The sequence below is a fragment of the Hylaeus volcanicus genome, chromosome 2 (genome assembly GCF_026283585.1).
Source record: "Hylaeus volcanicus isolate JK05 chromosome 2, UHH_iyHylVolc1.0_haploid, whole genome shotgun sequence".
Lineage (NCBI taxonomy): Eukaryota > Metazoa > Arthropoda > Insecta > Hymenoptera > Colletidae > Hylaeus > Hylaeus volcanicus.
This window is the reverse complement of record NC_071977.1, coordinates 7,209,078-7,236,486: the sequence shown is the minus strand read 5'-3', so window position 1 is coordinate 7,236,486 and position 27,409 is coordinate 7,209,078. Positions and strand designations below refer to the sequence as shown.

Here is a 27,409-nt window from a genome sequence, read left to right as displayed (position 1 = left end):
CGACCTACCGTTTGACGAGCAAGGAACCGCTTGAGTATATGCGCTCTAAAGGAAGACAGGGGGGGGAGGCTTGGATATACGTGTGCGCGAGAGCGAGAACGAGAAAAAGATCATGCATCAATCTGTCGGAATCACGCTTTACCGTGCAATAAAATCACACGCTGTCGGTGCTTTATTCCGTCTTCATGAGGCCGCTAGTCGTGGCTTTATTGGATTATTGACGAATAGCCGCGAGAATGCGTTCGTCGGAAAAATGCGAGCGGTCGAGCCGAGTCAGCGCGCCTACATATGTCGGTGCACTGCGCCGATTTATACGCATACGCCTCGACACGGACGTGAAAGCCCCAGCGTTGAGAACCAGAAACACCACTGTAAGTTACTGTACGACCGCGTCGATAAAAACAAACCATAAAACGCATTACCGGCAATCATTGGACTACCGTGGAATGGCGTTAAGCACGGTAAGTAGGAGCGACCTCTAAATTAAGCGGCGTACCCATCGAGGCGTCGGTAAAGCAGAACTGCTACCTTGTCAGCCGCAAACTCGTCGATTCGTGCTGCCATCTGCAGCAAAAGCGATCAATTAACAGAAAATAGCGCCGCGGAGTACTACAAGACGATCTTCCACGTTGAAAATTTTCACTATATCGCTCGTTTCTGTGATTTTCGCAAATTTTCGCGTATGAGCTGATATAAATCAGCGAACGAGAGATTTTTACTTTTGCGAAAGTAGAAAATATATTCATGGATGGTGGTAAAGAGTTACGAACCAATACGACTGAAAAGCCCGGGCGTCCCCGCCTTAACCACGCCCTCAAAAGCCAAGGGGTGAAGCGGCCATAATTAAGCCAGATGTCGTTAGGGCCACTAGATGGCAATACCGTGAACCAAATCGCAATTCCTATAAGATCGCTCTACTATAAAATACTACTTGCCGACTCGTGGTTCATGCCGAAAGTTTAGCGTACTTTGGATCTATCTTCTTCAGTCCAATTTTCGCGCAATTCGTATCCACGCTAATCTTTGATCATCGGCGATCATCCCTCGTCTAAAAACGATCCAACTCCATGGATTTCTTCTTTTTACGGGGTCGTTGATATTTTTTCCATAAATGGCCAGTTGGACCGATAAAGATTGCCTCTCTTCTATCGAGAGACAAACCCCCAGAAGATTCGCTCGGAAACACGATATCGTATCGAGACGCCTTTAAATATTTCTAGCTTTTAGAGCCGAGCCAGCGGGGCGATTTATCGGCCCCTATATACGGGCGAACTTTCCTATATAAAAGTAGATCGCCGAAATTCCTTTAAATTGCCTTTTCTTGTTCACTGTCAAAATTTATCTTGGCGTGTATCTTGCGCCATGGCATCGGGCCCGGGACGGGACGTGCCGCGAGAGGGCTCGGCGTTGTCCCGTTCTTTATTTAGGCGACGGAAAAAAAGGTGACATATGGAAGCGCGCGGCTAGAGGTTCATCAAATTCTTCGGCCGTGACTCCGCACACGATAGCGCACGCAGGCCTTTCTTAATTGGACGCTGTCCCCGCCATTGGCAAAAACCTCTGGGCCCAGCCGCCGACAATGAAATGTAAATTCGAAACGCAAATTCGACTAGCAGAATTAACCAAAAAAAAATGGCCGAAATAAATATATATGTATATCTCGTTATATTATCAGGGCACGGCTGCATGATCGCGAATTTAATGCCTCCGCCCGCTATCAATGCGCGATTTAATGAGCCCGCGAAACAATGCAACAGAAACGTGCGCGCGAGCGCACGCACGGCCTAACAAATAACGTCATAAATATGTAATTAATATGGTAATATAACTCAAATCGCTATTTATTGCCCCGCTAATCGATTTCCTGTCCCGATACAACCCGACGTTACTTCCACCGCTACAATTCGAGCGTGACGCGATTATAGTTTCTGGCAGTATTCCATACTCCGACTAACGATCTACTTTGCGTCGTAAAAACCGCGAACGGCGGTCGCGTCGATGAGGAACGCGAACGATAAAGAAAGAAGCGAGATATAATCGCTGGAACGAGAGGATGGAGCAAAGAAACTGATTATTTCCGCCCGTGGCCGACCAACGAATCGGCTGCGACGTTATCTACTGAAATAGAACGATGATGAAATTAGAATAAAATCTTTCGCGGGTCATTTTGTCACCGCTACAAAGACACCGGGGAATTAATAATAACATTGGCGACCTATGAGTACTAGATCATCAAACTGCTCCAAAATGAAGCTTCCTTTAGGAAATTATTCCAAATTAGATAGATTTATTCGAAGACCTTATGACTTTTAAAAAACGACTATGAAACGAGTGGCAGCTCTTTCGAACACCTATTCAATAAAATGCTGTGCATCTCTGGCTTGGGTTAGGACGGATAAATGAGTGGAAACGGCGACAACTGGAGAATCGGGTGCATCGATTAAACGTCACAGCGGGTCAGTATCATCGAATCGGGGCCCGGGCAGCCTACAATTACGATGCGGTTCGCGGAGTTAATTGGCGAATTCCCCTGGCCGGTGAGATACTGCCGCACACCGCCGGAAAGAAACTTTATAAACTTTTCCGTTTATCTGAGCGAGCCATCGAAGAGATATGATTCGGAAGGAACGCGAATTATCGCACGAATTTCTCTTCCTGCGGGGGTGGGCGACCGTTAATTGTCGCCCCGACTAATAATGAGATTTTGAATGAGGTCATAGGGAAACGCGTATCCCCTAAACTGCAAATAAAGAATGTCCAATGAACAACTGCCTTGATCGCTTCCTTCGTATTTTTCGTGTAAAAAACACCAGTCGCGCCTATATTACGACACGAGGCAAACGTAATAACGCGTCGCTTGGTCGCCGTCGACACAAAACGTTCGCGGACATTTCCCAGGAATCCTTTTCTCTCCGCTCAAAACACGGAAGGAGTCGTAAAAGCCTGGTTCCGGGATCGGAGGCGAGTTTGTGAAAGTGCAGAAAAACCTGAGACCTTTTTTTACAGCCGATATTACTGCCCGAGCCGAGTAATTCGAAGGGTCGTTCGTTTTCCAAGAACGAATGGTCGCACCCTGGACTAAAATACAAATTATACCCGAGGAACCTCGGGGTAGATCCAGAAATTGGTGTTTTCGGTGCTATCCTCTTCTAGCTTTTTTTTTTACCTGACCGAAAAACTTTCTACTTTCTTTTCTGACTACCCTCGCGCCTACCACCCTTCTCAAAAAAAACGATAGTCTCGAGCCGATTTCACTTTTGCCCTCTTCTCGTTTTCACGCCTGTACAAAAGCAGTGGGACATAAATCACTGCTGCAGACGTTGAGAGTCTTAGCTTGTCGGCTTATCGTTCAAAACAAAGGATGGAGAAAAAATATGTTCGATAGATTAGAATGATCGATGATCACGTTGGAGAATATTTAAATCTTTGAGTCACGTAGCGAGCGGTGGTTGCTGGGTGGTTCTTAACGGTCGAGACGAGAGAGCAACGGCGAATCGAGAAAATTGCAGAGCGCTTCGTTAACGTCCGTGGTATCCGCGAGGAGCGAAAATATTAAAATCACGATGGAGCAACATTTCAACTCCGCTCGTTGCCGCGGCAACCCCTTGAGATGCAAGAAGGTTCAGCGGCCGCGAGTTAAATGCACGCAAACAGAATAACTTAGGGAATTATGAAGGCGCACGCTCGCAGGTGGTTTATCCTCATTAAGTGTACCGGCTAAACTTAATTTTAAAGGCTGGGGAACGGCTAAAAGCCACACGCCCGCCATTCGTAACACTCTTTAGCCCCGACATTTTCTTCAGGAACCCGTAACTTTTCGCCGATGATATATCAAGGCGTAATGCAAGCTCACGGTAAACGAGGAACGGTTGCTCAACGCTCGAGGAAAATCCATTACGTTCTCGAGGGGGGTAGGTCGCTTCAACCCCTTCGGATTTAGGTTACCAAGGGTTAACCTCGGCTAAACGTACGATTTCCTCGGACTGCAGCTTTCAATGTTACCAGTTCTTTCGAATGGCAAAGAATTCGGGTTGCAAGAACAATTAGAACCGAGGTAAGCTGACATATGCTCCTTAAAAAGTATCAAAGACCACGAAAAAAGCAACCGCAGTGAACGTGCCAATGAAACCTTTATAGCCAGCAATTCGGATGATGATTGCCGGTTTGAGCGTCTTGCTTCTAACGACACCACACTGCGAATGGAAAACATACTACGAACGTATAATCAAACTTTTATCCCTACCACGTCCGCTACGTGACGAAAAAGAAAAACACAATAATAATACACTCGTTAAGCTTTTGCGGTCTGTCTGTTTCGTGCACAGTCCATTGGTAGACCCGAGGTCTTTTGAAGCAACGTTAGTATCTAATTCTAAATGTACTTCTGCATTTTTAAAATGATGAAGTGTTTTATAATATAAAGAAGAAAATTGAAAGGTATAATTTCACGCGCAAGTACTTTAAAATACCCTCGATTAACTATCTATGGATGCTCTCTCCCGCGATCCTGGTGGAGCACATTATGCAACAGAGGGTAAACAGTGACGATGCGTTCCGTTCCTTAACGTGTTCGAGTTCCACATGAAGACGGCGTTACTTATGGAACGAGCAGGCCGAAATTGGCCGCTGAACAGGTTAAACGGTCCAAAGGGAGAACCATCGAACAGAGCCGAAGGAGCAAGAGAAAAAAAGGATGGATAATAGAAACATCGGTATCGAAGTCACTCACCTTTAATATAGCTGTGTACATTGCGGTGCTAGCAGAGGGTGGTGTGGATTGGTGGTGGGATGGTCAGGGGGGCTCCGGTGCAGGGCGTACCCCTAGTTGGCCCCCTCCGGTCCCCCACCGGCCGCTTGCTGCTGATGCGCAGCCGCGGCCGCTGCTGCCGCTGCCTTCTGCGCCTGCGCCTGCTTCTCCTGTTCGTTCAGCTCCTTGATCGCCTGTATCTCCTTCTTCAGCTTCATCCGCCGATTCTGGAACCAGATCTTGATCTGCCGTTCCGTCAGGCAGAGCGAGTGTGCCATCTCGATCCGCCTCCGCCTGGTGAGGTAGTGGTTCGTGTGGAATTCCTTCTCCAGCTCGAGCGTCTGGTAGCGCGTGTAGGTTTGTCGGCCGCGCCTGCGCATTCCGTTCGCTCCTGCAACCAACAAAAGCACGAAACGTTCAAACGAGCTCGATCGCGTGTGTCTTTTGGGCTCGTTTCGTTTCGGACCTCCGAATTCTTGGGCTCCGAGACAGCCAATCTTTTATTCCAATAATAGACGAATAAAAACCCGTTCTTCGATGTATAGCAACGTTTATTTGCCAAAAAATTCTGATTACAGAATTTGAATTTCAAATTAGAAATAATCTCTCCAGCTTGTCGGCAGGGACACACATTATTAGAAACGAACGTTGGCGGTAGAGCATTGGGACGCTTGCACGCTTCCGGGATTGAGACCCCATCGATGGGTCTATTCTATGATAATTTTATACGTCTTACAGATTATTTAAAAATCGTAGTGGAAACATTCATATATTCCTAAAGTACAAAGGGATGTATGGTAATTTAATAAGAAAGAAAGAAGTAGCTTTTCCAGATCAAAACTAAAAAACCTGTCCATTAGTGCATCGAGAACAATGTCGTGAATTCCTAACGCGGAAAGACGCAAGAGTATACTGTATCCTCTCGGGAGTGGTCCATAACCACCTACACACTTCGCTTATTATCTCGCCCAATCCGGTGCAGTCGCACAGATTTCCTCGCGATACAATTTCAAACAAGCCGTGATCGCGTAATCCCATCTACTCCCAACGAACGCGGCATCCAATTGCGAATAGTGGCGTTCACGGCGCAAGACGTTCACAGTTCCAAGAAGGTCTTCGAAATCACGGTAACACTCGCGATAACGCTTCGAGCAGGATGCTTTTAGGTGGGCGTTGGGGGAAAAAAGCGAGAAGAAAGCAGAGAAGAGGCACGTAAACGGTTTCGGATAGAGCGCGCGACGGAGTCGCCACCAAGAGAAAGTAAGAGAGTGTACGACAAGCGGGATAGGTACTGTCGAACAGCCACTTGGGTACAGTACTGGAATAAACCCGGCTGTGGGGGCGCAAGCTCACCTTATCGGCCGTTACTGCCTCGTAAAAACCCTCCCGTTTCACCTCTGAACGCCGAGAGAGCACCAGAGGCCGGAGCAACCCCTGCACGGCGCTCGTAAGCAATTCGCTTCTGCCTTTCGCTCGCATACGGTCTATATCGAAGTGTATAAACAGCCGTAATACGATTTCTGTCGGTCGACGCTACCCCTTTTGGTTTTTCCGCCGCCGACCGGCTGGCCCGCCCCGACTCGTTCGCTCGGAACAATTAATTTCGGTTAAACGCCGGTCCCCGCCGTGTCGCCCGGTTATTACGCGATAAACCGAGAAATTAATTTCACTCGAAGGGTTTAATTGTTATGAATAATTAATCCGTGCGTGCGTCCCGGGCTAGTCGCCGCGGGAGATAAGTGACGTACACCGGGGACAATGATGGAAACAAGTTTCGGAGTTGGTCCTCTACCGACGAGGTGGAGCCTCGATAACTTCGCTGATTCTAGGGTGCTCGCCACCCTATTTTCTTGAAACAGCTAAGCGTTGTCGCAGCTTTCGAGAAAAGAGGGTGCCAAGGTAAATAGAGTCAGCAGAGTTTGTTAAAGCCACCTCGCCACTGGAAGATTGGATGCACCCTAACGTACAGAGATTTGAGGGAGCTGTCTGATTACCTTGGATGAAAATATCGAATTTTGTTGTTGTATTTGTTTTTCCCTACCTTCCTTGTCCGTAAAGGACCTCGAACTGCTCAAACTTTGATACCAGGGAGTAATGGGAGCCCGTTAAAAATTGCATCGCTTCGATAAAGGTCGTCCATCGCGTTTTTTTTCGCCATTTTTGGATCGAGAACCCCGCCGACAGGCTCCATCGGGCGGGACAAATTTCCCAGGGACAATTTGGATCGAAATCACGGTACGAAGCAGAGTTGCGAGCGTTTGGACTCTGTGGCGCAAAATGTTCGATGTTGCCTTCGGTATCGGGCTCGTCGCGCACACTTTCACGGCCGGACACGAATCGAAACGGCAAGCAATAAACGCGTCATATTTACAATCGTATCCACGGCGATCTATTATCGACGAAACGCGCGGGACCAAAGTCACAGGCTCGTGTGGTCGTGCGCCGCACACTGGACCGTTTCCAGTTGGCCATTATACAATATCGCGCGGACGGCCAACAACACGGCGAACCAGGAGAGTTCATATCGGCGTCATGTATATTATCGCAACGTAATCAAGTGGCTCGCCGTCCGAACGGCCACCCCTGGCCGCCTCTTCTCGCGCTTTCATCCCCCTCCGCGCCCCTCAGCGTTGCACAACATCCCCATGATTTTCATTTCTGGTTGTCATGCAGGGGCGCGCGCAGGCCCGCCGAGTTATGGTGCACCGTTTATAAGGGTTATTTGTCACCCGTACTCCCAACGCCCGGTGTGTCTCCGTTCCACCCCCAGAAGCATCCCTGGAGTTATATCGGCATCCCCTTGGCCTGCTCAAGCTTTTCTCAGGCCGCGGGAGAACGCAGGGGATTGCCCGATAGACTCTGCTCGCTCGAACTTATAAATAAAACCGGGGCTTCAGCCAATTAAGCCGGCCTCGTACGTCTCCGCAAAGTAGAAAATGCGACAGGCTCCGACGCACCCCCTGCTACGTGTCCGCGTTCACCGCGCCCCTCTCGACTCGAGGTTTCTTTAATTCTCGATTGGCCGTTCCTCCGTACTCTTTGCATCCCCTTTTCTTCGTTTGATTCTTTCCTCTTCAAGGTACTCGATAATTTTGATCGTGGACTATTTATCCGAATCGATACTCGCGTTAGACAGGCGTTTAACTTTAAAATGGAATACATCCTCTTAAAATCGACGTGGAAAGCAAAGGAGTATTATTCTTCTTCTTTCGAATTCTAGGTGTCTACCGTCGAATCTTCTTCCATTCGTCGTTTCTCTTCCCGGGGATTCGGTCAGCCATCGCAGCCTCTCACCCTCAGGTTACGCGCGCCCCGTGGGAGATCGTGAGCGAAACGAAGTTAGGGGGAGAATTCCGAGAGGCTGCCACGCTCCCGGGAAAGTAAGAAGAGGCGTGCGTGGCTGTTTAACCAAGGGGGTGGATAAATTTTATGCTGAGACCGTGAAACGTGTTTCATCCGGGGAACGAGAAAGACGATCTCGCTGGATGCTGGCAGGGCACAGGGGCGGAAGGGAGAAGGGTAGGGCCTCTGTTGGCGAAGAGAAACGCGAGAGGAGAGGCGCGCTTAGACCGAGTGAAAATATTTCCACCGTAACTCACGGCTTTCTTAAAAAAACCGTTTCTCGTATATCGTTAGAAAATCTCACCCCCTCTGCACGACGACCTACCTCCTATAGCGTTTGACTAACGATTCCATCGACTCACTCGAAGCTATTAACTCTAACAAAGAAGCTGCATCACGATTGTTTCGTTACCGTTACTTCTCGGTATTAAGAGAGAGAGACCGAAGAAGAGTGAATTGTCGAGGCTTCCGAAAATCCAAACCTCAATTTATTAAGCGTACGAGGATAGGGAACGTCGCGAATACGCAAGCCGCTGGATTAAAGCGCGAATTGGAACCAAAACGAGCGAGGAAAATTCCGCGGGGTTAACCGGATACCCTCACGGCTCGTTTAGGAAGCTTCGAATCAAGAGGGATCCTCCCGAATGGAAGGAACTACCAAGCATCGACGTATCCGACCATAAACAGCGAGCGGAAAGGGGAGAGACTTTGGCTGTTGCCAACTCTAATAAGAACAGCCAATACGTTGATTGCTGCCGGGGATTTGCCGGTATAACTCTCCTCCGCGGTTCGCAAAACACAATGCCAAAGCCTCCCTTCGGGTCACCCCCCTCTATCCCTGCCACCTCCCCTGTTGCGGAGATCGCGCGAGCACGCCAAAACCGGATCATACGCGGAGCCAATCAAATCAAAGTAAGTGAATTGCTCGGAAGCATGAAGGACCGGATCGCTGGAACTCCGCGTGCCCGTAGGCTCGCTCCGCTACAACCCCCGCCGCGTGCGAGGGTTTTAGATTCGAAGACGGTTACTGATGGCCGCATCAATCGGGACCCCAGCGTTTCTTGTTACGTTGATTCAACCAGCCCCGGGGTCAATTTAAACGCGGCCAATTTAGTCTTCCCGTACGCCTCTTCCTCCCACGGCGGAGGAACGGTGATGCAATACCAATTACCGTGTTTGCATTGCTGTTTCTGAATCACGTCGATCCATCGACGAGGAGACGTGCCGTCTCGCGGAAGAGATGCAGCTCCCGGGAGTTGGAAAGATAGGAGAGATACGGAAACGGTATGCTAATTCGATACCCTCGCGGCTCGATACCTAGAAACGTTTCCCTCCGTTAATAGACACCTTTTGTTTAGCGAACTTTCTCTTCCGAGACCTTCACCGACTACTTTCGTACACGTACGATTCGAGAACTATTGGATTGTCCAAACAGATAGTGCCAATTTTTAAGAAAAATCGATACCAGACAAACGAATATATCTAGAGCTCCCGATGCTTTCCCTAGCGAGCTTAAAATACAATTACATCCGTACGAAATATTCGCCACCTAAAACTGCCATACCGTAGGGTCTGGGTTCTTATCTCCCCACGTCCAAACACGCTCCCCCGACAACGCGCCTTATTTAATTTACCAGAGTTCGCAATACATCTCTTACGGCGACTCGCGCCCCTAAATTTCTCGGTACATCGCTCCGTCCAGAAATTCTTCACCGGAAGGAGAGCAAGTTAGTCGCATAAATCGCGAACGCAATTAGAAGACCTCTCGCTGTCCGGCCTCGAAACACGAGAGCCTCGTGAAGGGCCTCGGGAGCTGTCCAGAAACTGCTGGATCCTGTTCGCGTGTCGTAAGTTGTCGAGCTTCCTGTGTCCCTCCGAAAACGCGAACGGCTCACGGGCTCATGGCTCACGGTCGCGACGAACTCTGTTTGCGAGGCACGGGAGTCCCGGAGACACTCGGTATGAGAAACGCGTAGCTACGCAGCAAGATCGTAGCTCAACGTGGGATACACCCTCCTCCAGCCTTGCCAAGGTAGGTAATCCTCTCGGGGGCGTGAGTTACTGCCTGGCGTCCCTCGCGCTGTACTCTCTTCTGTCCCACCTTCTTCTTCTTCTTCTTCTTCTTCTTCTTCTCCGTCTCTTTTCTTTCCTCCCCGTTCCAGCCCCTATCCGTAGCCCCGTCTCTCTCGTCTCACCCACCTTCCTCTCACCGTTCCACCGAGGACCGTCTCCGCCGACTATTCTTGCAGGTCTCTTTTCCTCTGTTAGGGGATGCCGGGAGAAAGCGGTCGGGTGAAAGTCGGAGGACCACGAGGGCGTAGGAAACCAAGGGAGGTAAAAGCGTACGCCGCGCGCCGCGCCACAGCTGGAGGGCATTAGTCAACTGTAATTAATAAGTTATGTACAACGGAGGCTAACGAACAGCGGCCGCGACGTGCCGGCGTTGTTATCTCTCTTTCCGGGGAGGAGGACACGAGAGAGCCGGGGATCGCTTTCAGGGTGTGACGACGAAAGCCTCGACGACCATAAATACACGCGCGTGGTAAACCCTTGTAACGTGAATAAACTGGGGGTGCTCGCTTGGAAATAAGGAGCAGCCGGAAAGCACGTCACGAAACTCCCGCCGCGTCTTCTCGAAACTAGCGATCATCGACGCTCTTTCCGATGACTCGCACCCCGCTTGAAAGATATTCCGAGACTTTGGTGGTTCTTTGTATTCCAGGGTGAAGTCTGAAACGGGGGACTCAGGGCAAACTCAAATCGCGAGACAAAATTTAAGATTCACGAGTAGATCGTCGGGCTGCGAAAGATCGACGACAGCTGTTGCGTGTCGGAAGACGTTCCGACTAACTCGTCACGTATTCGATGGGTAGAGGAACTCCGATACTTTGAATCTTTCAACGAGAAGTCGCACGAGTTGCGATAGATGTTAGTTTCAAGTTCCCGAGAAATAGAACGCATCGAGGATAGCCGGTGCAACCTATGGAAAACAATTTTCCACGTTTCTGTCGGAAGTCGATTAAGCGCCAAACGAGTGCAACGGTTCGTTCGCGTGGGAGTACAACAGGAAATCCTGACGATCGAACCAGACACGAAACCGACCGACCACCGGATAAACGGCCACGAATCGCGAGCGGATATCGAACGCTAACAGTATACGCGGTCCGTTTCAACGAGGCTCCCACGGACAAAAGGGGGATCGTTATTCCGCACTGAAGGTTCGAGGCGTACGTTCTTCTAGCCTATCGAGGTAAACTCGTCGTTACGCGGTGCAATCGCGATCGGGTGAAACGACGAGGAGGATGCGAAAGGGGGGCCGCGGGAGAAGTTACGCGACGCGGACAAGAATGTCGCCGGCAGCCAGCAGGATATACCATAAGAAGAACGAATGGAGCATTCGAGAATAAGATATCGGCTTTACGTGCAGCCACTTTTGAATAAGCGTGGCTGCCACGCCGCGCCGCGGGCAAGGTGGCGACTTTGCTCCCACGCGCGGAACGCCGCCATACACGGACAAGAATGAAGCAGTTTACCCCGGCTAGACTTCCTCAACCCTGAAGTGACACTCTCGTTTTTTCGTTCGGCAATGTCGCGAAAGATATACCTGCCCCCGATGTTGTTTACAATTGTAATTCTTCGAATAGTTTCGGTACAATAGCCTCTGAAAGTCTCGTATATTATAATATAGAAAACAGACAGGGGACTATCGGGTTGGTACTCATGGAGGGTTACCACGGAACCCTATTCTATATCCCAGTGATTACCCATGCTTGTTCCAGCCGTTTTTGCATAACACAGTATTCGAACATCCTCGGAGTGGATATCTGTAAGCGCATCGATATAATAACTTGTTGAAAACGATGGGCGTGGACGAGTACACGCCGTGTCCAAGATGGATCGACGGAGGAAAATTGGAGCGATCGCCTGCCGCTATCGCGGATGACGGTGCCGCCATGTTTCTGCACATTTCTGAAAATTACACTCCGTGCACCGTATAATATACACGCGGCCGTTTATAATTTGCCACGATACAATGTTACAGTCTGCTGCCTTTTTTGTCATCGTCGTGTCGTGTCCTCTCTTCGGAAACGATTGGGGCTGGCTCTGGTATTAAAGTCTGCTCCTCGAGGACACGTTTTTCATTCCCCGTCGATCGAACGACAACGAACCGTAATGGGCAGAAGAACGATTAGCTCGAACGGCGAATTAGTAGTCGAAACGGATACGCGACGAAACGTTGACGAAATCGCGCGAAGGTCGATCGTAACTCACGTCCTCCTGCATCGATCAGTAGTCAAGACTAACTATTGCGTGCTACGATATTCGTGGAGGAGGGGAGGACGGCTCATTTAAATGTACAGCATTATTTGCTGCGTCGCGTTGAATGATATCCTAAAGGTCGAGGCACGCGAGGAGGAAACGGCCAAGCCGCGCTTCGAGCTCGCATTGCGCGTCTCGTACGAACAAGACTCCTCTGGAATTGCCAAGAAAACTCGTTTTGAATTCGCTTAGAATTTAGGATCGGAGCAAACGTTCCGCCTTAATCCTCTGCTACGAGAATTCTATTCCTAGAAGAAGGAATTATTTCATATAAAAGACGAGAAATCTTCTTTCGATCTATATCGCAAGTTAAAAAAGAAAAGTAGCTGAATTATCGTCTCGCAAACGTTAACGCAGCACAAGATTTGACCCGGCGAGAAACGACGTCTCATATGCGCCGAGCCGATACGAAGTACCCGCGCGAAGACATCTTCTTCTGGAAAGAAGCTGAATAGACTCGACCCTGGGGCCGTTACGTGTTACACGACGTCGTTCGGCCGCGATATTAAAAATATTCGCAAGCTGTCGATCGCGAGCACCCCAAAGAAACTGCGACGACGCGATCGCGTGTACCGTCCAGAAATTTAATTAACGCGTACACGCGAGTCGAAGTTCTCGAGCGGACGTAGCGTCGTCCCGCGGGCAGCTCGAGAGGACGACAACATCTACCTGGTAGGCAGAAGCAAGAGACAAGGTGGCTCTTCTACAACGAGCCAGCTGCTACTCGCGGTAACTGTAATAATTATGCAAAGACCGAACGCAACGGTGCATCACGAGCGAGCGAACCAACGAACGAACGAGCCAACCAAAGGGACGAGGAAGGAGGACGTTCCAAGGAACGGAGCGCAAAAGGAGCAACGCGAGCCAAGATGGTGGAGGAGATGGCATGCAAAAGAGGCTTCGTAGGTAAGCGAACCGAGCCGGTTGTAAGGCGACACCTCGCGGCTCCATATATCTTGCTCCTTCTTTCTCCCCCGAGCAGTCGACGCCACCACGGTCTCCTTCCTTCTTGTTGTTCTCGTCCGTCCAAGATTTCCACCTCTTCCCCTCTGACTCACTTTCAGACCCTATACCTCTCTCTCGATCGATTTCTGCCCTTTCGTCCGAAAGAAATCTGTCCACCAAATGGAGACTCAGTTTCCACCCTCTGGACCGTTCAAAGTAACGAGAAGATGGTGGAATGCGCATCGAACTCTAACGCAACTGTCCCATGAAAAGCGTTGACTCTTTAAACTCTGGTCGAGTTTCTGGACGCGACATCTGAAGAATTCCATTCCCCCCGAATATCTCAGGTCTAACGCGGCCGAAGAAACCGAAGAACTTTTTTCGGTCGCAGGACGCGAGTCCCGACAGGGGTGGTTCTTTTCCTAATTTTCGGCGCCGTTCGTCATTGTCCGTGCGCTTGGCGAATCAGCCTGTACATCATACATCCCGAAGGTCCCCGGAGTCGATGCAAATACGGCTGGTATAAGTGGCCATCCAAAAACAAGAAAGAACCACGTGCAGAAGACGGACGAAAAGACGAAAAAGGATGGGACCTTGGAGAGAGAACGAGTCTCGGGGAGGAAGGTGGCAGAGTTTGATACAGGTGGGTAACCCCGCGACACCCTCTAACGAAACGGATCGTCTGTCTTACTTACATCGCCTCGCATCTATAAACTCACGCGGTCGGTACACGCATACGAAGGCCAACACGCGTGTATATCCCCCATCGGACGTGCATGGGGGACGCGGTTACCAGCGGGCAACCGACCCACCAACCACCCATATATCTGCGTCCTAAAAGGAATTCCAGAATATATTTTACATATGCTTTATTGCCGCCTTATTTCCAACTCTATGGGCACAGACCTCGGAGCGGAGACCGCGGCGAGAGGGAGAGGAGCAGTGCACGCGCGTACACTTTCTGCTCACAAAGGACGACGCGGCTCGCCAACACGCTATGTTTTTCTCCGCGTTTTCGTGTGTCCGTTTCGTTGCTGGGATCATTACCCGTTCCCCGTCCCCCAATGGAAGGGGAAAACTCTGATGCCAGTTTTTTGGACCCACGGGATGCTTTCAAGCATCGATTGCTTGTACATCTGACAGCCGTAGGCAAGAAACCCAGCTGACGACTGTTCGAGGATGAACGATGACCGCGATGGCCGTACCGACGTGATTCGTGGTTTCTTAGTAATTCTTTGCTTCTATGCTCGACGTCGGAGCGAAATTATTAGGCTGCCCGGTAAGTTTTTTCTGATTTCGAATTCTAACCTTAACCCCTCCAGCCACGGAGGACGCGATTCGATGTTCCGTTCACGTGGACAGCGGAGATTCATGTCTTCCGAAGTGTTCGTGTTAGCACGCTAATGGTAAAACTATGCAGATAAATTCGGCTTAGTCTAATAGAGTTTGAAACAGTTATCTATACCTGTAATTGTCTGCGCGGGAAGATGTGCCACCGTTGCCAAGGGATTCGTCTAAACGCGAAGAGGATCTCTAACGTTGCATTCGATACTGGTATTTTATTGTTGATAATTTGTCTACTATTCGGCGACTATCAGAAGGATCAAAGCCTGCTTAAATTTGCATTTTTTTCGGATCGATAGGACACGAATACCAGTTCCTGCTCCGAGTTCAGCGCTAATGGTTCTTCTCGCCCAAAAATGGCGAACACCATGGGCGGGATGTCTACTTCATTTTATTCTCGTGAAGTTTTCCAAGCGATGCGAAGTCGGGAATTACGGCGAAAGGGAACAACGCCGCATTTATTAAATATGAATTGTGAATACGACTAGCAGCAATTCATGGAGCATGACCTAACCTTTAAAGTGAGATATCACACGTCAACGGAAGAAACTTACTGTGTACTCTCACGAGGAGAGTCGAACATACACAACCATCTGATAATAAATTAGACTTCCTGTCTTCTAGGATTGCGAATGATACAGAAGAATCCATTAGACAATCGCGCGAGGCGAAACGATAGAGAGGAAAGATTGCTTTATGCGTTAAGGGTAGGAAAATATAAGAAAGCTATAGAACGAAATATCAGATAGGTATACAGACGTGTTCAAAAGTATTGGGCATATTTATTATGCAAGATTCTCGGTGGACCACTCCTTGGTTTCCGTCGAAGCATGACAAGAGCATTGTCTCGTTGAAAAATATAGCCCTCATAATCAGAATCGAACATGTCACGTATCGATAGCTTCAGACCTTCTTGCAACATATCCGCGGTATATATACTTCCAAGTTGGGATGTCTGATACTTTTGAACAGTCCTGTATACCCGAACCTAGATGAACGCAAGAGTAACGTCGATGGAACGTATTGCGTAAGCCCAAGGGAACCCATAATTTCCAAAAGGTTACAATGTACCGATAGATCATCGAGGGGGAACCCGCAGAGGGCAAGACGGCTAGTTCCTCGGTAGCACGTCGTAGACTTATAACAGGGTAGAGAGGCATAAATGTATAATGCATGCCCCTGCGCGACTGCATTCCACAGTAATGACTTAACTTGTACCGGTTAACAAGTACGGGGCTAGATGATTCGATAATTTGCAAGCCTGGACGACCGTGATTTGCCGTCGGTTTTTTTGCTCCGTCTCTCCGTGCGGCTTTCAACGCCGAATCGGCTAATGCAAATCGACGATTCCTCGTCTCATCAATTATATCGCGTCGAGCGTTTCGCGCGCAACGATACGTCGCCCGACCGTTTTTGTCTTTTTACACCGTGACCGGTACCACCGCGAATCAACTTCGCCGATCTTCGAGTCCACTATACCTTCTCGAACTTCGCCGCTTTAGCCAGCCAGGCTTTTCAGCGAAGAGAAGGTAGAATATTCCCACACTCGACGGTGTTTAGAATTACGGGGGAACCTCGATAATTGGAGGAAAACGGGACTAAAATTTTACAATTATCGAGGATCAAATACTAATTAACACGATGGTCGCCACATCGGCCAGAAATTAGTGGCAAGATTTTTCATAAAAACATTAAAATGTTTTGTGAATTTTACGACGTTAATGAATTAAATACTACGACAGATGTTAAATTATCTAATCTTTGATAGTTTGGAGACAAAATTTTAATTATGTAAAAGTTTCACGAGTTTTGGCAGCCAACGCGTTAAGGTGATCCAATGAAAAACTGTATCAAGCACGATGCATCTTTAGTGTTTATCGATATCACCAATACCGGTTACCTCGTTCTCAATTCTTATTCGCCGCGTGTCAAAACAAAGGGATTCGGATCACCGCGGGGGAGGTACGATCTTGACCAATAGCAATACTTCCCCTCTGTTCTACTCGATAACAGGTAGGAAAGTAAAATGGAAATGGGACCGTTGGATCCGCTTGCTTCGTTTGCACGGGTAATGGCTCGACTTTCATCGTTCTGATCGCGAAGTAAAGAGAATGGGAGTAATAGAATGGGCCTAGCCGATAATTTGCGAGGGAACACGGATTACGAAACTCCCGCGGTACCTAGAATGAACAGCGGTGGATGGAGGGGTCGGAAACGAAGCGTGGGTCTTCGGTACTCGAAGTTCGACGGGCCCCGACGGGGGGCCTCCCACCAGCGCAAGTGTATAAGCGAGCTCGAGCGGTGGGGAGAGCCGGTTTCAACGACCAAGACGCCATCACGCTTAACGGCAAGAAACTATGATTACCGGGGCCCGCCAAACTCTCGGTCGGAGAACCCTCCTTGAAAATCGGCCTGCGACGTCCGCAGTCGTTTAATAACCGAACCAAATCCACCCCTGACGCGAGAGCAGAAATTTCGGGCCTCGCGAGCCCCAAATTTTCGTAATAGTGGGAATAAGAGGTGGAGTGGAATAATGGCGCACCGATCATTCGCAGGACTGGACGCGTCTGCGTGAACACGTTATGCAAAAATCGAACGGTGAACGTACCGACTCGAAAAAAAACCTGAGGCGTTTAAATATATTATGATAAGACAACTTTGTTTCTTCGGTAAAATTCGTTTCGAATCTCTGAAAATTGCACGTTACGAAGACGATGGCCAGTGATTCTTGGACATCGTTGAGAGAACGTAAAATTAAACACGGTTCGATTACGACCGCGCTTACTTTATATCAGATTGACCCCTCCAGTTCATTGGTAACACCGTTGCTCTTCCTTGAAAGTAGTCAAAGGTAGAACCTAAAATCCTACTCCTTCGGATTCCGTGGAGAATTCGGATCACCGCCCCTTTTCATCCGCCCCCGCGCGTCAGCGACCTGTAACTCCCATTAATAATCGACGCGAAACGAGGAGTCGCCGCGCATGGAAAAAAGAAATCGGCTCCATTATTCAGCGTAGCTCCGGTTGTAGTTTTCGGGTCTCGCGTGGGCCGGCCGCGGGAGCAGAAGGCAGAGTAGGGGCATGATTATTCCGTCGTGCGAAAATAATAATGAACTCGCATAAATCAGAAAAGTTGGAGGGAACTAGTTCTCCTCCGACTACTCCATTCACGGTATCCGCGTGCCGCGATATGCGAGCCGGCTGCCAAAAATGTTCCACGGCAACTTTTCTGGCTTCGTTCGAAAAACCTGGGAATCCGGTCCGCGCGACACCGATTAGTCTCCGCGTAGGAACGTGTTCCCTTCTAGTTTCCCCGGAACCCCCCGTCCACCGGCACCCCCTTTTTCCTCGATTTTCACGAGCGCGGCGGAGCCAGGGAAGAACAATTGGTCTTTTTCGGCAGATAGAACACGGCTCGGCTCCGGAGCTCCGGGCTTTTCGGAGATCTCCAACTCTCGACGGGTTCAGAACGGCAGGGTAGAATGGAAGTAGGTAACCTTTCGGGATTTCGACGTGATATATTGCGACTTGGCGATCTACAATCTGCTGGTCGGGTGATATAGACGCTGGCGCAGGATGTTCTATGCAAATCGGGAATCAGGAAGCAAAAGGAAGCCTTATGAAAATGGAATTTTTGTAACCTGGTCAGGTGTAACCCGTGGAACTAGTCGAAATGCCAACGCGATTCCTGGCTGCATTTTTCGAAACGCCCATTCCTAATATAGCCTGTATTCCTTGACAAAACTTAGCGCAAAGATATTGGCGCAAAGCTCCCATGTTTTAAAGAGATGCGAACTAGTTTAGCAGAAAAATTCTGCAACGTCGTTGCCAGCTTTTATTTGGCATATCGCGGCAGAGTTGGAGTCGCGTTGCCTTTCAGCCGAATCCAATCTCGCCTCTTTCATCCTCTTTCTCCCAAGCGGAATTAACGACCCCCGAACGCCCGAATCCTCGCGCTACCTGCGGACAGACCGGACGTTCGCCGTCGAGAAACGTTGCGGACAACTAACGGGAGGAGTATACAGGGCGGACTCGTGACGAAACGTTCCGCGGTAAGAGATCTCATTCGCGCACGGCGTGATTTCTTGAAACAAGAGGAAGACACGGAAAGGGATTGGCTGTTCGGATGGGTTACGTAGTTACAGGTTGGTCAGACTCGCGGTTAAGATGAACGAGGCGGCGGGGTACGAGATCTTATCCGAGCGCGGCAGCGGCCACTGAATCATCCGCTTTGAATAGGGCCTCGCTTCACTCCCTATATTATACCTATAGGTACTAACCTTCTACCTATGCCCGCGCGTTCACGGCACGATATAGCGTCGCCTCCGAAGCGAGAGAAACGGAGGGACGGGAACTGTGACGGTCGGGATAGGGCCAGAAAGAGGGAGAAACGGCAACGGACATGAGCAAGATCGAGCCATCGCGCTGTATAAACGCGTTATACAGCCAGAAACCTTGGTGCGCATTAAATTACCGTGCACGACACTGTCACACCGTTACCGCGACGCTCGTAGCCAGCCACCTTGCAACTCACAAGTCGCCCTCTACCTGCCCATGACTTACAAGTCGGCGATAGCGAGCGCTACCACAGTCTTAATCAGCATAAATCATACCGACAATGCGGCACTGACCGCCTTTGAATACCTCCAACCATCCTCGTGAAAATGGAACCTGGATCTCAAACAAGGCTATCGGTCGAGTTTCCACGGACCTTTTGATTACATTTCTTAATCTGTTCGAAATCTGGCGCATTCCGCGTAACTCTCCAACGTCTAATTTTCTGCATCGATGATTATCCGGAAAGCATCCATAGGTTGTCGGGCGCTCGCGATTCAACAGTTGCAAGATATTCCAACGGGACGGGACGAACGGAGTTTACCGGGAATTCGGAGCAGCTAGAAATTCGTTCTCAGAAATAAATCCGAAATCAGTAGGGGTCCTTTCAAGTCGCATGAAATACTTGGTGTACCGCAGCATGTGATTCTAAGTGTCATATAATCTTAAAATGGCCGCAGACGCTCGTGCTCAAGAGAAATGCGACGGGATTAGCACGCGCGCACCAAACTTATGGCCGCCTCGTACATCTACAGGCGCAAGATTGCCACCGCCGCCAGAGGAGTACGCCTTTTCCTTCGAACTGAAATCGTGACGCTACCCCGCGCGGACCCCAAGGCTTCCATCGACGATACCAGCCACTCATGGTCATTACGCGTGAAATCTGAACGTTGCGAATAGCCCTGCCCCCCATTGACTTTATTCTGCTCGCCGCCATGGAATCCTCTTTTCTGGGTAAAATCGAAATTGCAACCTTTCATCGGCCGCCGTTCTTCCGCCTTCTCCGCCCTGCCCTCGCCCTTAACATAGCCAATGAAATCTTCAGGCGAAAATCGACAGTTTACCGCGGGGAATAATCTTCGACGACGAGGAATAATTTACAGAATAATTTTCTGCGTTTACACGTTCCTGACCTCTCTCCCCTGAGTCCTGCCTTCGAAGGGAACGTTTGAAAACGAAGCAGTGATGCTAAAGAATGTCGAAGCATTATACTGTCGCTACGTTTAAACAAATAAAATTGCCTTCTTCCGTTTCGATGTGCTACGATGTAAAATACAGTTGAACGATTAGTAAGAGTCCACCGAACCGCAAGATGCCCGCAAGATGGAGGCCTCCATTACTCATAGCACACCGTCTCGTTGGAGATTGTATCAAAAAAGCTCGTGCACCGCGCAACGTCTAGGAAATCATTAATATTGATCAGGCGGATGATCGAAGACTTTGTTAACACGATGCACGCGCCTGATTCAATTAGCTCCTCGTAACGTTCACGTAGCGCATGTAAACGTACGTAATTTATGATTCAAAAGTCTTTATGGCCGCGCTTTTTCCCTCGTCACGCTTCAGCCGATCGGCGATAATCTCTACCGATTTCTAACGCGCTAGCCTCCAGCGAACAATCGACGACTTATTCGTAATTAACAGCGGAAGCAATCAATTCATCTGATAAAGAGTGTCCTCTCGCAGCGAAAGGGAGGTGGGTCAGAGATAGGCAGAAGTTTGTATTTTATTCGCTCTCTGTAATTTTTTATCTAGATGAGAATTTTGCCCCTCTTTCGAAGAAAATTATTCATTTTATCGTCGTACACATTTTAGTCATTATTCAAAAGTTTTTATCTAGACGAGCATTTTGTCCATCTTTGACGAAGAGGGGGAGGAAGAAGAATTATCGTTTTTCCGCGTCGACGTTCCCCGGGCTAGCCGCAAAACGTCCGGAGGATTCGTTTGCATTTATGCAGGGAAACACCGTAAATCCGATGCGTCGACTTAACGACGTCGGAAACGCCGAGCCGAGTACACTATCGCGGAATATTTTTCTTCTGCTTCTTTTCGCTATTCCCCCACTCTTCTTGGTCGTACTTTTTATCCCCACCGGTTAGCTCTTCCTCTCACTTCGACTCGTCAGGAAAGAAATTCTAGAAAATCTATTCTCCGCTCACGTAGAACGCGACGACGTCGAGAGGATAGCCCGGAGGGCACTGTCTCCCTCCCCTCCTCCTCCTCTTCCTCCTCCCTGTCCACGGTACAAGAAGAGATCCGTACCCGTAATTGTAAACATTGGATTAATGCAAATGCGCGCTTAAAAGCTTAATTGCTTTGATAAAGTATAGCCGGTGCATTAAATTCAAATGCATGTAAATTAATTCAAATTTATGAGAAATAGGTGGACGCGGAGGAGCACTTACAGGAAAAGAGGGAAAATAAAAATTAGTCCCCGCGGGGCCGGCCCCCGCGACCAGACTCTTTTTTCGTTCTATCCCTCACCTCCTCCTGCCCTCCCCGATCCCCGCCCCTACCTGCGTGTTCTCTTTCACTCCCTCTCGCCCTTCGACCGTTGTCCCCCTCGTAGCCCCGCGCCATTCCCTCTTTTTCACGAACGCGCCATGTTGCCAGCCAGATTGGCCGCTATGCCAGGTTCCGCCGATAAATTCCGCCTTCGGCCTTTTCGTCCGATACACGTCGAATTTTTAACGCACCTGGATCGTTACCGCGCTGATTAACGATGTCAAAATCAACCGAGCGCGCGCGAGTTTTCTGGGAAACGAGCCGTTCCGGGAACGCATTCCTCGCCATCGCTCGAAGACAGCAACAGGGAGGAAAGAGGACGATTGCACTGGTGCCAAGTACCCAGAGATGGGAAACATTAAAAACTCTCGACCAAACTTGATTCCATTATTTGTCGAATAAAAATTATAATCCGAAATTATGATCTGAGTAAGTGGAAAACGGGGAATCTTCGACTTCCGGTCGCGACGATTTAGCCTGGATTCCCATTACTCGCTGGAGAACCATCTACCGAAATTCTCTTCGATTTGCATGGAGATGAATAGACAAAACGTCGATAGGACACCTATTGGAAAATGTCTCGGTGGACGGTGGACGGACAGCTGCCTGACGGATAGCGTAAATCCGGGATTCTCGCTCGACATTTTCGCGCGCCATGGTAAAATTGCACATTCGTTGCTGGGATTGTAACTTTCTAGAGTACAGGGAGCAATCGTTTGATGAGAGACCAAGTAAACTGGCAATATCGCGAGTACCTCCTCATCTATCAAAATGCCTTGGCAGCTAAAGGGTTAATCATCTCGAAACAGTCGCACAATCGAGGGTGCAGCTAACACTCTCGAAGGGACTAGTCTCCGCGTCTACGACGTTCGAAGTTAATCGAGTTAATCCCCCCATCGTGAGAAACGCGTAAGCGCGCGGCCAAGAACGAATAAACAAGCATTGTTGGGTCTAAGCTCCCCTTTAAACGCCGCGAGAGTCGCAAGAAGAAAGGGCGTCCTTTTGTACACGCGAATGGAAACCAGTCGTATTTCAAACGCTTAAACACGAGACGTTCCAAAAACTACTCGCTGCGTCCGCATACTGCGACAATCTCGTCTTCGGAGCCCTCGCGTCGAAATACACATAAAAGCTTGTTCAGGTTACCGACTTTCCCCAGAGGTTCTATATGAGAAAGTTCAATATGGAAGTGCGAGGAAAAATCGAGCAATAAAGAAGGCAATTTAACTAGACAAGAATCTTTCCTATCTCTGCTATAAGACAATGCTTTTTATCGCTTCGAAACTTTGCCACCGAAAGTCGTTGGTCTGATTGAGTCCTGACCGTGCCAATGGGGTGAGCGATGGGAATCGTCGATAACGAAAAAAATCGGAAACCGGGAAGTGCATTTTAACGCGATCGGGCTTATCGACCAGCAGGGAAAACGGATGTCGGATATCGCAGCGAACGAGAAAGCACCGGAAAAGCCAGTCACAATAGGAAAATCTTTCGCTCGCCGCGGCACTTCGGGGAGCTGATAGATGCGCGCGTTCCATAACGGCGATAATGGTCGGTGGCCCATCAATTTCGGGGCCGGGCTTGATTAGATAGGCGCGTTTTATTGCGGCAAAAACTCAACTCTCGCGCCCCGTCGAAAACCGAGCGACACTCACCCTCTCGGCACCGCCGCGGCCACCCCTTGCTACACCGCCCCCGCTCCGCCACGGCGACTTTATCGTAAATAAAATGGAATCGCGAAATACGAGAGCGAGGTGATATTTGCCGGTGCACACGGCTGGCAAATACTCTCCGCGGGGGTCGTATAAACCACGCGGAAGTATTGTCCTGTCTATGAGTCCAGGACTCGATTGACGATCAAGCGTTCCACCGCTGCGTCGAACGAAATTCGTTTCTGGTATGCACAGTGCACAGGGGCCGACCTCGTCGAAGACACCCTATAACATACGATGCCCAGGGAGCCAGAAGAAGTAGACACAGTGATTTCAGCTATCGGTTAACTTCTCATCATAGAGAAACCACGCAGAAGTATTGTCTCGTCCGTGAATCCACAGGCGATCGACGATCAACCGTCCCATCGTCGCGACGAGCGAAATTCGTTTCTGTCATACTCGCGGTGTATCGGGGCGGACCTCGCCGAAGACATCTACGGAGCCCGAATAAACAGATATAAATCGGTGGTCGATACCGACAGCGTTCGTGAATGGCACGAATGGAAACGTATATTTTTTGGCGGTGTCGCGACCGTGACAAGTACTCCCGGGAATATAATACGCGATAAATAAATTGGAACGTCGGGAGGAAATAGAATGGAGATGAAATGTACGGATGACTTTTCAGAGACCAAGGGAACTTGAAACATTCTTCATGAGAAAGCAGATATTATTTATAGCGGTGGATCCTGTTCTATAAAACGAGTCCTTTTTACTAAATAAGGTACTAAAGTACCTTCTCTAACGACGAAGATCACGCCACGAAGAGGACATCTAGGGTTTGGGATGCCAAACGTAGATTAGCCGCGCAAACGGCTAATAACCGGATTTGATTTTATTAACGTTCTCTACTAACATCAACTTAATTCGCGCTCGTGCTGGAGCGTCAATAAAACCGGCGGTATCTCAATGCATTAAGATTACGCGTGAAAGGCGGTACTCGCTGAAGCGTCCCGGATAAGCCGCGATGCGCCATTCGGCTCGTGCCATTCGCGATCGTTCGCGCAATTTGTAAAACCGAGCAATTTGCCACGGAACGGTTTTATCTGCGGTTCGAAGATGAATCGATTCCAACATTGGCACGCGAACCGCAACGATTCTCTTCTCTTCAAATCGTGGCATTAAGCCTAACGAGCCAGCTATCGCCTGAACTCCACCCGAAGTTGCTGCCCGTGAATGCAATTATGTATCGAAGAACTCGAGGGATTGCCCTTCGACGAAATACAAGCGCCTGTAAGGTATGTAACATTTCAGGTTTCGATCGATTATTGAGAATACATCTCGCTGAAGTTGAGCCACTGTCGCAACACGTACGAGCGATCGAGGGCAAGAAAAATGCGGGAGGAGAAGGTCGATCGAAACTGGTACTCGAACGAGTTAAAAAGTCATTACACGCGTTACACGTTTACTACTTATCAACAATTTTCAGTCAATGGTCGGGCAGACGTGGGACGGCGGGATGCACCAGGATCCCGCCAAGGACGATCGGTGCATTTATAGATTGATAATAGCAACATGCACGTGCTACTAGCGCATTAAAAGTCGACGCGCAGGTAGTCATTAGGCCGCCCCACGCCCAATACATTAAGTCGTTATGAAGATATCTTTAGCCTTCTCTTGCCAACGGTAGGGGTTCTCTAAACACGTCCGGACTCGCTGGAATAATAGCCGGTACAGGTACGTTATCGCCGAAGCAAACAAGCTGTTTTTGTCTTCTTCTTTTTCCCCCTCTTTCAAGTGATCGGTCGGGACACATGTCGCGATCAATTGTTACGATCGTCCGAATTACCTCTAATTTTATAGGGATGAAAATAAAACGAAAAAAATGGATATTTCCGCGAAAAAGTTGTCTAACGCTGATTCTGGGGCATTACTCTCCATTTTCCGAAGCGAGGCCTTCGCCGTCCTGTGCCGCCCCCCCCCCCCCCACCGTCCCTCTCATCCTGGCACGACCAGTTTTATATCAGCAATATCGTCGCGAAATCCCGGTAAGACGCGAGCGAGCAGCCCCTTCTCATAGCAATTACTCCCATCCCATCGAGTCGAGCGCGACCCACACCCATTCCGCCACTCTTCACCCCGTGTTCTTCCCTCTCCAGCACCTCCGTGCCCTCCCCTCGAGTCTCGTTCCGCCGCTCCCGTCTTCTCGAATGCCCAAGTACGCGTACTGCCTAACTAAAAGTCCTTCTCGCAAATTGCCGGTTATTACCGACGTTACGTTTATCGATGCAGCGGTTGCGTTTACGTCGGACCCGCCATTCCTTCCCCCCCGTAGTCCGTGCACGCCCGGCCCCTTCGCAGATTACCCCCGGCGGATCCCTACACCGCTCCCCCCGCCGCCATCTCGAACGCGGCTGTTTTCGACATACTTCTCGGCCTCTTTTTACCGGGCCCCCGGGAAGCTTTGATCCGCCTCGCGCAAAAGCCGTGCTCGCGAATTCATCAACGAACACGGGTAGCTATTAATTCTACGGCCAGGTGAATCAAAATCGTGGCTCGTTTCGTTCGAATTACGAGATCGCGACTTCCTACCCGGTCGGCTAACGAGGACTTAGAACGCGGCGTAGCCCGCGATGGTTAACGAGGATTCGGGCGTGTCCGCGGGACGAAGAGAGGTTTTATAGGCCGCCTGAGACCCTTCCTCGTGTAATCGTCGATACCAGCGTCAAGGTGTGTGTTTTCGGTAAGTTCGACCTGGCACGAGTCTATCGTGACCCCGGATGATCGATACGATCGATTCGAGTATGTGGTAAACGTTCCATAGGAAGCAGGTCGGAGAGGTGTCGTTGCTAAAAATACATTTTTTGCGATAAATATTAATAGGAAATACATACCAGAAAAAGGGGCCTCGAGTACACAGGATTAACTGCTTTTACTTTCAGTATTGGAAGTAAAAGATACCTTGAAAATAATAAATTGTCGGTAAGCAGCCCCTGGTCAAAATACGTACTCTACGCGCAATAATCAAGACCCTGGATAAACGAGAGTACGGGTAATCGAAACTCCGAATAATCGAGATCCTGTTATGCTTGACGTCGAATAAACTAGCTCCGTGTCGCTAAATGCCAGGAGTGAATTCAGATGGCGTGAGACAGACTGAGCGCGCGCCACGTTCTGCTAGTATGAACTAGTGAAAACGTCTGTCCACAAAGGGTTAATACCACTTACGGCCGCAGCGGGCAACCCGTGCCGCCTATTCCAACAGCGTTACGTTCAAAGTAGCTTCATCGCGATGTTAAAAGATACAACGAACGATTGCTATGTTAACTTATCAATCTTTATACAGGGTGTTGTAGAAATTAGGACAAAGTATAATTCGTTTTCGAACGTAGATACTTCGTAGGCTCAAAACGACTATTACCTCCGGTCCAAATCCAAGCCTGCAGTTCGTCCTGTCACAGAGTTTCGCAATCTTGCAGATATTCCAGATATTTTGTCGAATTCGTTGGCAGCCTCCTCGTGTACATCGCCGTGGTATTTTTGAGTTGTTCCAAAAATAAATTCACAACGGATTAAAATCTGGGGAACGCGCACGCTGGGCAATAGCTTTCGCACGACCTATCCATCCGTTGAAAAATTACTCGAAGCACACGTTTGTATGAAATATTTTCATTGTTTTTGTATTATCAATCCACCAGATGTTGGAATACGTGCTGTACAATAGCTTTCTTCAAATTTCAAACGTTACCTCGTAAATCCTCGAGAATTCCGAAATGACATACCACGAGGTAACTATCCTGTTATCACCAACTTTCTTACGACAAAGATGCAACGCTAGTCGAAAAAGAATCGTACCCCGGATACGCGGACAAAGGTGGAAGACCAATATGAACGGGCACGTAAAGGATCCGGCGGACTCGGCTTTATCTCGCCGAGGTGTACCGTGCATGTCGCGAAGAAATGAAACCCCGCCGACTGCACGTTCCCAGCGTCTTATTTCCTCCAATTCCCGATGCAAAAAATATGATCAGAGCCGTCGACGCTCCCATGCGTATGTCTCGAACCGAGACGATCGGGAGAATAGACGTTTTAGCTGGCGCGCGGAAGACAGCGAAGGCTAAACGCAGAGGGCGGCCGTAGGACGAGGCTGAAAGACGAAAGGAAAAGAGGACCGACGAAGGATAAAGAGAAGGAAGAGGGATTGGTGAGCCACGGGCAAGATG

At 49.3% G+C, this 27,409-nt stretch overlaps 1 protein-coding gene across 3 annotated transcripts in view; it reads right to left on the bottom strand.

Moving 5' to 3' along the window:
- LOC128872459 (homeotic protein antennapedia) overlaps positions 1 to 27,409 on the bottom strand; it is a 301,598-nt gene that overhangs the window by 194,167 nt on the left and 80,022 nt on the right. For all 3 annotated transcript variants that reach the window (XR_008456189.1, XR_008456188.1, XR_008456190.1), the window contains one exon: positions 4,730 to 5,138. The gene's annotated coding sequence lies outside the window, so the exon portion shown is untranslated. The remainder of the gene's footprint in view (positions 1 to 4,729; positions 5,139 to 27,409) is intronic.